Here is a 14,735-nt window from a genome sequence, read left to right on the forward strand (position 1 = left end):
GCGTACATTACACACATACAGCTCTGCTACATCCACAATACACATACAGTACAGGAGCGTGTACATTACACACATACAGCTCTGCTACATCCACAGTACACATACAGTACAGGAGCCTGTACATTACACACATACAGCTCTGCTACATCCACAATACACATACAGTACAGGAGCCTGTACATTACACACATACAGCTCTGCTACATCCACAGTACACATACAGTACAGGAGCGTGTACATTACACACATACAGCTCTGCTACATCCACAATACACATACAGTACAGGAGCGTGTACATTACACACATACAGCTCTGCTACATCCACAATACACATACAGTACAGGAGCGTGTACATTACACACATACAGCTCTGCTACATCCACAATACACATACAGTACAGGAGCGTGTACATTACACACATACAGCTCTACTACATCCACAATACACATACAGTACAGGAGCGTGTACATTACACACATACAGCTCTGCTACATCCACAACACACATACAGTACAGGAGCGTGTACATTACACACATACAGCTCTGCTACATCCACAATACACATACAGTACAGGAGCGTGTACATTACACACATACAGCTCTGCTACATCCACACTACACATACAGTACAGGGGCGTGTACATTACACACATACAGCTCTGCTACATCCACAATACACATACAGTACAGGAGCGTGTACATTACACACATACAGCTCTGCTACATCCACAATACACATACAGTACAGGAGCGTGTACATTACACACATACAGCTCTGCTACATCCACAATACACATACAGCACAGGAGCGTGTACATTACACACATACAGCTCTGCTACATCCACAATACACACAGTACAGGAGCGTGTACATTACACACATACAGCTCTGCTACATCCACAATACACATACAGTACAGGAGCGTGTACATTACACACATACAGCTCTGCTACATCCACAATACACATACAGTACAGGAGCGTGTACATTACACACATACAGCTCTGCTACATCCACAATACACATACAGTACAGGAGCGTGTACATTATACACATACAGCTCTGCTACATCCACAATACACATACAGTACAGGAGCGTGTACATTACACACATACAGCTCTGCTACATCCACAATACACATACAGTACAGGAGCGTGTACATTACACACATACAGCTCTGCTACATCCAGCAGCAGACTCCTGCAGACGCTAATCCTGCTGGTCATGTGACCCGAGACTCCTCCCACATCAGTGATCACATGACAGTGACATCATCACAGGTCCTGGAAGCTCGCGGCTCTGCAGGTTTTGGTCTGTGGAGTCCTGAGTGAGTTGATCAGTGGAGCTTATAAGACCTGCAAGCAGTAAGTATAATTGTATCAGGGGGAAACTAGGGATGTGTGTGTGTGGGTCACGATTACTGCTCGGGCCGCTGTGTGTGTGTGTGTGTGTGTGTGTGTGTGTGTGTGTGTGTGTGTGTGTGTGTGTGTGTGTGTGTGTGTGTCGGGGGGTCACGATTACTGCTTGGGCCGCTGTGTGTGTGTGTGTCGGGGGGTCACGATTACTGCTTGGGCCGCTGTGTGTGTGTGTCGGGGGGGTCACGACCACTGCTTGGACCGCTGTGTGTGTGTGTGTATGGGGAGGTCACGATTACTGCTTGGGCCGCTGTGTGTGTGTGTGTGTGGGGGGGGGGGGGGTCACGATTACTGCTTGGGCCGCTGTGTGTGTGTGTGTGTGGGGGGGGGGTCACGATTACTGCTTGGGCCGCTGTGTGTGTGTGTGTGTGTGTGTGTGTGTGTGGGGGGGGGTCACGATTACTGCTTGGGCCGCTGTGTGTGTGTGTGGGGGGGTCACGATTACTGCTTGGGCCGGTGTGTGTGTGTGTGTGTGTGTGTGTGTGTGTGTGTGTGTGTGTGTGGGGGGGGGGTCACGATTACTGCTTGGGCCGCTGTGTGTGTGTGTGTGTGTGTGTGTGGGGGGGGGGTCACGATTACTGCTTGGGCCGCTGTGTGTGTGTGTGTGTGTGGGGGGGGGTCACGATTACTGCTTGGGCCGCTGTGTGTGTGTGTGTGTGTATGTGTGTGTGTGGGGTGTGGGGGGGGGGGTCACGATTACTGCTTGGGCCGCTGTGTGTGTGTGGTGTGTGTGTGTGTGTGTGTGTGTCGGGGGGTCACGATTACTGCTTGGGCCGCTGTGTGTGTGTGTCGGGGGGTCACGATTACTGCTTGGGCCGCTGTGTGTGTGTGGGGGTCACGATTACTGCTTGGGCCGCTGTGTGTGTGTGTCGGGGGGTCACGATTACTGCTTGGACCGCTGTGTGTGTGTGTGTGTATGGGGAGGTCACGATTACTGCTTGGGCCGCTGTGTGTGTGTGTGTGTGTGTGGGGGGGGGGTCACGATTACTGCTTGGGCCGCTGTGTGTGTGTGTGTGTGTGTGTGTGTGGGGGGGGGGGGTCACGATTACTGCTTGGGCCGCTGTGTGTGGGGGGGGTCACGATTACTGCTTGGGCCGCTGTGTGTGTGTGGGGGGGGGGTCACGATTACTGCTTGGGCCGCTGTGTGTGTGTGTGTGTGTGTGTGTGTGTGGGGGGTCACGATTACTGCTTGGGCCGCTGTGTGTGTGTGTGTGTGTGTGTATGGGGGGTCACGATTACTGCTTGGGCCGCTGTGTGTGTGTGTGTGTGTGTGTGTGTGTGTGTGTGTGTGTGGTCACGATTACTGCTTGGGCCGCTGTGTGTGTGTGTGGGGGGGTCACGATTACTGCTTGGGCCGCTGTGTGTGTGTGTGTGTGTGTGTGTGTGGGGGGGGGGGGTCACGATTACTGCTTGGGCCGCTGTGTGTGTGTGTGTGTGTGTGTGTGTGTGTGTGTGTGTGTGTGTGTGTGTGGGGGGGGGTCACGATTACTGCTTGGGCCGCTGTGTGTGTGTATGTGTGTGTGTGGGGTGTGGGGGGGGGGGTCACGATTACTGCTTGGGCCGCCGTGTGTGTGTGTATGGGGGGGGGGGGGGCACGATTACTGCTTGGGCCGCTGTGTGTGTGTGTGTGTGTGTGTGTGTGTGTGTGTGGGGGGGGGGGGGGGGGGTCACGATTACTGCTTGGGCCGCTGTGTGTGTGTGGGGGGGGGTCACGATTACTGCTTGGGCCGGTGTGTGTGTGTGTGTGTGTGTGTGTGTGTGTGTGGGGGGGGGGGGGGGTGGGGGGGGGGTCACGATTACTGCTCGGGCCACTATGGGTGGGGGTCACTTTTACTGTTTGGGTCACCATGTGTTTAGGGGGGCAATGATTACTGCTCGGGCTTTTGGGGGATGATGTTGGGGTCCCTGTTTCTACTGGAGATGATATATGAGACAGTTAGTGCAGAGTCTGACTGGGAATTGGCCATGTATGTATGGCTAATTTCATACTATGCGGCGCTCCCCCTCACCCCCCCTGCAGGCTTCGTGCTGTCGGCGCTCCCCCCCCCTGCGGGCTTCGTGCTGTCGGCACTCCCCCTCTGCGGGCTTCGTGCTGTCGGCGCTCCCCCCTCAGCTCCCCTTCGGGCTTCGTGCTGTCGGCGCTCCCCGGCTTCCTCTTCCCAGCGGTCTGGTCAGGTGAGGCCACTACAGGCTGCTGTGAGCCGCAGAGCGCTGATAGCAGGAAGCTGTTGGATAATGTGTGAGTCTCTCTGTTCGTCCGTGAGTGAGTTACACGCTCCGCCCTGATCAAATGACTTTGACGTCATCACAGGTTCTGTAAGCACACTAACTGAGGATGAAGAACCTGTGATGATGTCACTGTCATGTGATCACGGGCGGAGCATAATGTTGACATCATCACAGGTACTTCATCCAGGGTGCTGTGCTGCTTGTGATCCCTTTTGTATGGGATGAAAAAGAGCTGTATGTGTGTGTGTGACATGAATGTAGCAGAGCTGTATGTGTGTGTGTGACATGCATGTAGCAGAGCTGTGTGGCGCACTGCACCACCAGAACCACAGGCACTATAATTTCCTTACAATTACTAGTCCTTTTTACAATGACAGATGTTTCATCATACAAAGTGATAAGCCCCGCCCCCTGATGTGTTGGCACTTTGTGATAAATAAGGGGGTTTTGGGTTACCGTTTGGGCACACAAAGTTTTGCCATCATTGCCCTAGACGAAGAGAGTGCCCTCTAGTTACAGTCTTGGGTATAACATGATAGGAGATCTCTCTACTGTCCCCTCATATACCCATTAAATAGTTATTAGAGCGCCCCTAGTTACAGTTCTGGGCATAACTAGATGATGGGAGATCTCTGTACTGTCCCCTGATATATGTATACATAGTTATTAGAGCGCCCCCTAGTTACAGTCCTGGGTATAACTAGGAGATCTCTGTACTGTCCCCTGATATATGTATACGTAGTTAGTAGAGCGCCCCCTAGTTACAGTCCTGGGTATAATAGATGATGGGAGATCTCTGTACGGTCTCCTGATATATGTATACATAGTGTAGCACCGCGGGGGTTAAAGAGCACTCCAAACCGTCACTTGTCTTTTCTTTAGGTTTATTTATGTTGCCTGTTAAAGACTGTATAAAGTAACTGGGTCTCCAGATAATCAGTAAATGATGGCAACAACAAAAAAGTCTCTGTTCAGGATTAACCCTCCTCAGCTGAGGAAACCATACAAGTCCTCAGAGGTGCACAGACCTGTGGATGTCCAGAGCGCCGCTGGTCCTCATGCCCACACTCTCTGTGGCTCCAGTCCAAGGGCAGGCGTATCCCCTCCAGGGGTCCTGCTACAATTACATAGCACCTCGTCCACAGCGTCTCTCTCTCTGTTCACAGTGGAAGCCACACTAAACAATTGTAGGCTGTAACTCCCAGACACACTCCTCCTGTTACCGTCCACTGTCTCCTTAAATAGCAGGCTGGACAGGTGGTAAGATCTGGTCTGGAGTGGAAGAGGACCGGACTACCTCACAGAGGCTAATAACCTCTGGGATACATACCTTCCACTCCAGACCATTCCTCTTACCCTGTTACAATAGTTATTAAAGCGCCCCTAGTTACAGTCCTGGGTATAATAGATGATGGAAGAGATCTCTGTACTGTCCCCTGATATAGGTATACATAGTTATTAGAGCGCACCCTAGTTACAGTTCCGGGTATAACTAGATGATGGGAGATCTCTGTACTGTCCCCTGATATATGTATACATAGTTATTAGAGCGCACCCTAGTTACAGTTCCGGGTATAACTAGATGATGGGAGATCTCTGTACTGTCCCCTGATATATGTATACATAGTCCTCAGGTTGTCAGCTGTCTTCTTTTTAAACTAAATCATCCCAGTTTTGATAGCCTCTCTGGGTATTGTAGTCCGCCCAGTCCAGTAATTACTTTAGTTGCCCACCCTTGTACCTGCTCAAGCTGTGGTATGTCTTTGTTTTGTTCCGGTGCCCAAAACTGTCTACAATATCCCATGTGTGGTCTGACCAGTGCCTTGTAAGGAGGAACAACAATGTTCTCGTCATGCGACCTCTTTTGACGCTGGTTGCTCCAGTTAACCCCTTAATGACACGGCCTATTTTGGGCTTAAGGACGCAACGATTTTTGACGGCTTTTCTTCTCCATTTATCAAAAGTCATAACTTTTTTACTTTTCCGTTGACGCGGACGTATAAGGGCTTGTTCTTTGCGTGGCGAACTGTAGTTTTTATCGGTGCCATTTTTGGGTACATAGACTATATTGTAAAACTTTTATTATTTTTTTTATGATAGCAGGGAGAGAAAATGCATCAATTCTGCCATAGATTTTTGGGGAGTTCTTTTTTACAGCGTTAATCATGCAGCATGACAGCCTGAAGTCTCTACACCACACTGAGCTACTTATCCAGGAAACTGCCATCCAGAACTCATTATGGTCAGCGGGATCTGTCCAGTACCTTCTCTGTATAAGAATAGTAAGTCCTAGTGACTGAAGGACCTGATCCCTCTGACCACCAGGATGTAGACTCCTCTGTATAAGAATAGTAAGTCCTAGCGGCCGAAGGACCAGATCCCTCTGACCACCAGGATGTAGACTCCTCTGTATAAAAATAGTAAGTCCTAGTGACTGAAGGACCAGATCCCTCTAACCACCAGGATGTAGACTCCTCTGTATAAGAATAGTAAGTCATAGTGGCTGAAGGACTAGATACCTCTGACCACCAGGATATAGACTTCTCTGTATAAGAATAGTACGTCCTAGTGGCTGAAGGACCAGATCCGTCTGACCACCAGGATGTAGACTCCTCTGTATAAGAATAGTAAGTCCTAGTGGCTGAAGGACTAGATCTCTCTGACCACCAGGATGTAGACTCCTGTATAAGAATAGTATGTCCTAGTGGCTGAAGGAGCAGATCCCTCTGACCACCAGGATGTATACTCCTCTGTATAAGAATAGTACGTTCTAGTGGCTGAAGGACCAGATCCCTTTGACCACCAGGATGTAGACTCTTCTGTATAAGAATAGTAAGAGCTACCGGCTGGAAGACTAGTTCCCTCTGACCACCAGGATATTAGACTCCTCTGTAGAAGAATAGTAAGAGCTTACCGGCTGAAGGACCAGATTGTTTTGACCACCAGGTTGTTCACTCCCCTGTGTAAGAATAGTTAGTCCTAGCGGCTGAAGGGCCAGATCTCTTTGACAACCAGGATATAGACTCCTCTGTATAAGAATGCTAAGAAAATTGTAGATCAATGTATCAGTTAATTGTTCTTTTATTGGATTGTAGACTAGAAAGATATAGCCTGCTGCTAGTATAAGTAGTGAAGGGTTAAACGAAACCTTTTCTATACCATTACAGGGTAGACAGACAAGATAAGTCTCCAGACTGCCTCTCTTGCATTCCTTTTCACTGAACTCCTAAGGCCTCCTTCCCACGAACGGATTTCCGCCGCGTAATTCGCGGCGAAAATCCGCTGCGTTGCCCGCAGCTATTAGGTTCTATTGAACCTAATAGCACAATGCTCACGATGCGTAATTCCACCGCGGAATTACGCACCGCGATTTCTCCCGTCCTCACCCGCAGCATGCTCTATTTTCTGCGGGTGAGGACGGGCTGTACGCACTGACGGCTTCCATTGCAGTCAATGGAAGCCGTCCGTTCACGCTATCTCCCGCTGTAACCAGCGGGAGATAGCGTGAAAAAAACGCTTTCCCGCCCACCGCCGCGCGTCATATGACGCCATATGACGCGGCCAGCCGGCCGCGTCACGTGACACGCTTGGTGACGCGGCGGCGGTGGGCGGTGACGGGCGGTGACGCGGCGGCGGTGGGCGGGGAAGCGATTTCACGCTATCTCCCGCAGGTAAGTATAGGGGCTCTGGGGGGCGCCGTGACGGGCTTCACAGCGTAATATTACGCGGCGGAGCCCGTCACGCTCGTGGGAAGGAGGCCTAAAGGTCTCATTGTATGTTATAGTAACGCCTTAAAAGGTGTAACTTATGTTAATCATTTTAGTTTCAGCCTATTATGTATTCTTATTAATCTTGGAGGTATGTACTTTTGCTGTGATGTTATTTATGGTACTTAAGCTGTATACACCTTAGAATAAATTAGAAATCCTCTGATACCTCACAGGCTGGTGTGATTTGTATTTCTCCTGTGTCCAGACTTCTGCACGAGATCTGGGATTGTTTTCTCTTTGATAAACACATAAATTCTCCTTACAGTTTTGGTCCTTCGAGCCGGAAAGACTCACTGCAGAGGAAGAGGACAGCCTGGCTGTGAAAAGGTGGGTCTGAAGTACTCTCCGATCATTAAAAGACCTCCGTCTTGCTTAGACGTCATTAGAGGCCAGTCGGGCATCCTGTCTGAAACAGTGACGTTTTTCCGAACTAGCCTGAGAATTTAGAAGCCTTCCATATAACATGTAGTAAGTATAACAATCGTTGAACTTTTCTTCTCTCTTCTTCTTCTGTATACTTTAGTGTTAGTAGAATTTACAATGTGTTTTGTAAATGAGGCAAGTATAGATGAATGGGTTGCCAAGGGGCAATAGCAGTAGTCTATGTGAGACCATATCCATTGTGAGAAGGCTACAGAAAAGAATTACTCCATGCGCATGTAAAAAGAAGCCGTTAGATGACGTCATGGGACACAGGGGTGTCCAGACACTTTACTTATCTTTCTATTACTTTTTCTTTGATATTGTGTTATAGAGTAACTAAGAATATAAAGAGGGCGGCCGCCTACTAACATAATGTAATATTTGTATTGTTGTCTTATACTGCATGAAGCGAATGTGTGAGTGATTGAGATAAGCGGATCCGATACGTGGGCACTGACCTCTAGGACACATTAAGGACCAACCTCACTGTGCAGGTTGTTTTCGGACAAGCCCTTTATTGTGTTCAGTGTTCACAGGTTCTACTCGGTAAAGCAAAAAGGAGTCTTCGTGTATATAGCAAAGCACTGATTCTGGTAAGGAACTTCTGCGTTTTCACTAAACATTTTAGTGGCCAGAGGCTTGTTTTATGTTGTTTGTCTTGTAAATGCACGTCAAGAACATAATTACTAACAATGGCAAATATAAACTGTAAGGCATTCTCCTGTGCATGTCTCTGTTGTTGTTGCCAACGACAGGAAGCCCTTCAAGGGGATAAGAAGTACATACACAAGTTAGATCCTGACTATGTCAAATATTGTGACATAAGTGGGAAAAGAAGTATGGATTTAAAAAAAAAATAAATAAATTAAAAGCTCCTAGTTGTAAAGAATTATGTGATAAAATACAGACAAAATCAGCTAAAGATCAGCAGAAATACGGATTATCCGCTGCTGAAGCCTGGTTAAAAGAAGCCCCAAACTGTCATGGCCATATAAAGAATAGACCCCAGACAGTTTGATGAACAACTCAAAGGGTTAATGAGGAGTTCCAATTGAATGAAAAATAGAGAGAGCAGATAGAAAAATTCTAGGGCCAGATTGGAGTTCTGTAGAAGGAAATTAGAATGGGAAGGGAGGAGATGGTAGACCTCTTCCATAGGATAATCAGGGGGAGAGGGATGATCCTAATGCTGCATATAATCAGCCATTAAAGAATGTGTTTGTAAGTAGAGTAAAGAAGGGAATAGGAGGTTATATAATGAGATACATGGTTACCCTTAGGATGGGATCATTGCAGGATGTTTTGGAATATGAAAAACATGCAGAAAAGTTTTACAAAGAAAAGGGTGAGAAAGTGAGAGTTTTTATACAGGGAGAGGAATGTAGAGATGAGCGAGCGTACTCGAAAAAGCACTACTCGCTCGAGTAATTCGCTTTATCCGAGTATCGCTGTGCTCGGGTCTGAAGATTCGGGTGCCGGCACGGAGCGGGGAGCTGCAGGGGAGAGCGGGGAGGAACGTAGGTAAGATCTTTCTCTCCCTCTCTCCCGCCCGCTCTCCCCTGCTCCCCGCTGAGACTCACCTGTCAGCCGCAACGGCACCCGAATCTTCAGACCCGAGCACAGCGATACTCGGATAAAGCAAATTACTCGAGCGAGTAGTGCTTTTCCGAGTATGCTCGCTCATCTCTAGAGGAATGTGATACGATGGTTCAGGAAAGTCAGAGAGGTCATTGGACAGCAAGAGGATGTGAAAGTAGAGGCAGAGGAAGAAGCAGAGGTGGGATGCAGCTAGAGGATTTAAATGTGTGTTTGAATTATGGGAAGTCTGGTGATTTTGCCCAAGATTGCCCTAAAAAATAATGTTCTCAGGCCCCTTGGGGAAAAATGACTAAGAGGGGTCGATGTACAACACTTGGAGGATCTCTTCGCAATTTCTACTGCCTGAGATAGATCTCCAGGTGAATGGGCGGATGATTACTTTCCTGGTGGGCTCAGGAGCCGCCAGGGCATTAATACATCCCAATATGTACCCAATGTAAAATATAGTAACAGTCATATCATGGTAAGAGGGGTTAATGGCCAGAACCACAGGGAATCCCTCTCTGAACCAGTTATAACAGACCTAAAGACAAGCCTGTGAAATGTCAGATTATGTAGTCTCGAATATGTCCAGTAAAATTGTTGAGATGAGATATTATGATAAAATTAGGTATACCTTCACCAGAGTACCTCAGTGCTGCTGTGAATCTCCAACAATTTTCTCCCAGGCTATGTCAGCACACTTAGCCCAGTTCCAGCCTCCTAGAGGTAGTCAGCTACTACTGTATGTTGGTAGCCAGCAGCAGACAGTGGAGAGAATTGTGGGGGGACACAGTCGCACTCTTGAGGTTTCTTTATGAGCAAGGCCATAAAGTAAACAGGTAGAAACTCCAATACGGTCAGCCAACGGTTAAATATTTGGGGTATAACCTGTAAGATGAAGGTAGGCAAGCAATTCTGGAGGTCCCAAAACTACGAGCAAATGATGTCCTTTTTGTGAATGACGAACTTCTGCAGAGCCTGGATCCCAAATTCTGCATCTCTGACAGCGCTTCTTACCAGACTCATCTGTGATGAACCCCTGGCTGCAGCTGACAGGATCCAGTGGGATGCGCCCTCTGAGGAAGCCTTTGTCAGGTTAACATTCACACGGAAAAAATACCCAGACAGCGCCTCAGGATCGTCATTCAGTTGAACGAAGTTATGCAATTCTAATCCTCCAAAGGGGGAAAGCTGCGGAAATAATTGGGGTCTTTCATAAGAGAGTTTGCCCAAGAAGAAAATCAATAGAAAACAACTATTAGCAAAAAATTTTCTGCGCTCAGAGAATTGAAAGTTAAGTAAGTGCGACTCCTTTCTGCTATTTGACATTAACCAGTTGTCGAAAATTTCAATTCTCTGAGCGCAGAAAGTTTTTTGCTAATAGTTGTTTTCTATTGATTTGTCAGGTTAAAGCAGACTCTGGTGGGCACTTCAGTCTTGGGGGCTGCTGAACTACAGCAAGCCCTTTGTGCCAACTGTTGACTCAGGGGAAGGATATATGACCTCTGTGTTAACTCAGTAACACGGTGGGAAACAGACCGCTGGCATACTAATCTTGCAGACTAGATCTAGTGACCGAGCGCTCCCACCCTGCATAGTAGCGGCAGCTGAAGCAGTCAGACCTTCTGCCACTATAGTGCTGTTCCCCCACACACACTGAACCATGGCACGCAGTTAGTTATACTCATATCTTAGTCCTTCTAGTCATCCCCCTGCAGGACACTACTGCTCTCACAGCCACACCTGACAACTGAGGGATGTACTACACTCCATCCATCTACCTTACTGCTTATTTCTTCAGATGGTCCTCCATATAACTGTCTAGGAGAGATGGCACATAAGGTGTTACCCCGACCAGATCTGCAGCATGTATCTCTGGTAGATGCTGAATACTCTCTCTTTGTAGATGGGTTGTACATCTCCGTAGAAAAAAAGCAAAAAAACTATCTTACCTAAATCGTTCTTCAGAGATGCAGCAGTTTTGAGCCATGGCCTGTGTCATGTCACAACAGGGGGGATGGTAGCACTCATATGGAAAGTGTTCACAGCCTAGGGGTTTACAAACTACTCTAAAAAAAAATAAAAATTGTCTTGTATTAGTTGTGATAAACACAATGCACAAGGGAACACAAGACCAAGGAGGGGCGCCGTCCTACACCTGAGTGTCCCTACACATATATATAGACTACAGCTAAACACAATGTACAGGGAATATAAGACCAAGGAGGGGCGCTGTCCTGCACCTCAGTGTCCCTACACACATATATATATAGACTACAGCTAAACACAATGTACAGGGAATATAAGACCAAGGAGGGGGCACCGTCCTACACCTCAGTGTCCCTACACATATATATGGACTACAGCTAAACACAATGTACAGGGAATATAAGACCAAGGAGGGGCGCCGTCCTACACCTCAGTATCCCTTCCAACACATTTGTATGGACTACAGAGAATTATACAAATGTGAAGGTAAGAAATACTGCCTAGTTATCATGGATGCTTTAGCCAAGTGGGTAGAAGTGTTTCCCACAGATCAGCAGATGCAGCCACAGTGGCTAAAGCATCACTAAGGGAAGTAATACCAGGTGATTGGGTCCTCATCAAGGGGATAAAGAAAAAGAACTGGAAGACCCCAAAGTGAGAAACACCTTACCAGGTACTCCTAACCACTCCTACTGCAATAAGGATTGCTGAACAGCAGATCTAGATTCACCAATCTACCTGTAATGGGGTGACACAGGCAGAGCAGGGACAGTGTGCCGAGGGGGTCTGGTTTAGCCCGCTACAAAGGGGGGGCCACATTAGGTAGTCTTCGTCTCAACCCGGTGAAGAAATCCACACCCCTTCCCCGAGGGCCTCCTTGGTAAGGACAAAATGACAGGAATAGCATTTCTTTTTGGTGTATTGGTGAGTCTGGGGAACGCTATTGATGACAGCCCTGAAATTGTCAGAGGTCATCATCATATTACCCGATCCTAAACGATGGGGGATGCTGGGAGAGCTCTGAGTGTAACTTTTATAGAAGGAGTGACGAGCACCATACTGGTAGATCTGCTCCCTGACCTACTGACTGCAATCCCTGCTAGCCATCATAAATCACTCCTGCAGTCATACCGAATCTGCCGTCACACGGCTAAATGTCTGACCATTGTCTGTGTATAGAATCCCTTACTCTCCACCTCGCCATACAGTGCACATCTCCACCTCACCATGCCCATCTCCAGCCCCTTTACCTTCTGTATCACCCCATTACTTGTAGAATGTAAGCTCGTTGGAGCAGGACCCTCACCCCTATTGTTTCCATCAGTTGATTACTATGTAACCGTGGTTCTGTAATGTTTGTACTTTTGTCTTTCTGTATTCCCCCTGTCTATGTAAGCGCTGCTGAATATGTTGGCGCTATACACAAAGATTATTATAGATGTGTGTCAGATAAGGGACTTGTTGGTATTGCACACAATGGAGTAAGGTGTGGCTAGATGCTTGCCTGGCTTGATAGTACTCTTAGTCAGGCCACGTCCCTGGCGGCCATCTTAATGCTAGTCATGGCCTGTGGCCATTTTAGTACCTGCTGTAATACCTTCGGCCGCTGCCCAGGTGCCATCTTGGCTTCTCACATCCCATAGATGTACCTTTTACCTGGCATCCCAATGCTTGCACTTGTAGTACACAATACCAGTGATTAGAGCCTTCTCCGAATTGCGTAGGAATAGTCAGAAGCCTCCATCACTGTCCTCTGCGTCTTGATGATATGTTGTCTGTCTTAAGTGTGCGCTATAAGATAGGCTCAGGGTGATACTGCGGGATATTTAGTCGTAGCAGAGGAATATGTACGGTCTCCTTCAGATAAGTGTCCAGTAGTGAGGGGATAGGTTGCTATGGGTGACTCTAGTGAGGGGACAGGTTGCTAGGGGTGACGGTAGTGAGGGGACAGGTTGCTAGGGGTGATGGTAGTGAGGGGACAGGTTGCTATGGGTGACGGTAGTACTGACAAGGATCAGGGATAGTAGGCAGCAGGACAGAAGGGATGATTACATGATGCAGATAGTCCTGGGATGAGACAGTGAAGGAATAGTTTACAGTAGTATTAAATGAAGATGACAGACAATGGCCTGAGTGCTGCTCTATGTGGTGGGGTCAGCTCACAAATGGTTAAACCATCTGTTACATGGGAATGCTTGTTTCACCCTCACCCCCACCTTTCAGCTTTAGAGTTCAGTGAGAAAAAGGGAGGGGGGGGTGTGACTGACTCTAGCGATGCTCTGCTTGCTTGAAATGAATAGACCTGTAATGAAGATGATCAGGAATGAAGTTTAGTATAAACCTGTGTGAATAAGGAACGTCCATTCTTGCTGTTATTTGTGTATATGTCAGTTCTGTGATTGGTTTGCAGTGAGTTTGATTGTTAAATGGTGTTTTCAATGTGATAATGTCAGGTAAGAGAAAAATACTAATTAAAGGGGTTGTCCTGCGCCTAAAGAGAAATTTTTTTTTTGCCCAGTCCCCCAGTCCCTGTAAAGGAATACTGCTGCCAGGTGTTATTAAAAAAAAAAAAAAATCCCTTACCTTAATCCCCGTTCAGCAACTTTAAAAAATCTTCTTTCCAAGATGGCTGCCGCTGGTCTTCTCCCACAGTGCACCGCGGGTCTTCTCCCATGGTTCACCGTGGATGTTCTTCTGCTGTCTGCGCTCCACTGCTGATTCCAGCAACCTCATTGGCTGATCGGCACCATGTGACGGGGGCGGAGCTACGCAATGACGCTGAGAAGGGGGAGGAGCCAGGGCGCAGCTCATGAGCCCGGACCATCCAGAAGAGGATTCCTCTCTGCACAAGCGCGACTGTTCTGGCGACCAGAGGAGAAGTTTGGCCGTCGCCATGGAGACGGGGACGCCAGCACCAGGAGGGGGTAAGTATATAACTTCTGTATGGCCAATATTTAGTGCACGATGTATATTACAAAGTGCATTAATATGGCCATACAGAAGTGCATAACCCCACTTGCTGCCGCGGGACAACCCCTTTAAGTTGCTGATAATGTGAGACCTGAGTGTTCCTATTAAGGGAAGAATATCACAAGGATGCTGCAGCTAGCTGTAGGAGTCTAGAAACAGTTAAAGCTTTGTTTATCTTACTCCATCACCTCTCCTTGATAAGAGAAATTCCTGAGGGGGGGTTGTTAGGTTGGAGGATCAAGCGACTCTGCAGATGATTGGAGTAGTAGTAGTTGTGTGAATCTTTATGTTATGCAGTAAATATTGTGTATAGAGAAATATGTTATTAATAATTATATGAGATAGAAAGACTTG

General features: G+C 47.6%; 1 protein-coding gene across 1 annotated transcript in view; it reads left to right on the forward strand.

The window, feature by feature from the left end:
* The first annotated feature begins 1,294 nt into the window (after positions 1-1,294).
* The window catches only part of LOC136628983 (zinc finger protein 585A-like), a 211,254-nt gene continuing 197,813 nt past the window's right edge, over positions 1,295-14,735 (forward strand). The window contains exons 1-2 of the mRNA XM_066605068.1: positions 1,295-1,368; positions 7,684-7,886. The gene's annotated coding sequence lies outside the window, so the exon portion shown is untranslated. The remainder of the gene's footprint in view (positions 1,369-7,683; positions 7,887-14,735) is intronic.

This window comes from Eleutherodactylus coqui, chromosome 5 (genome assembly GCF_035609145.1).
Source record: "Eleutherodactylus coqui strain aEleCoq1 chromosome 5, aEleCoq1.hap1, whole genome shotgun sequence".
NCBI classification, from domain to species: Eukaryota; Metazoa; Chordata; class Amphibia; order Anura; family Eleutherodactylidae; genus Eleutherodactylus; species Eleutherodactylus coqui.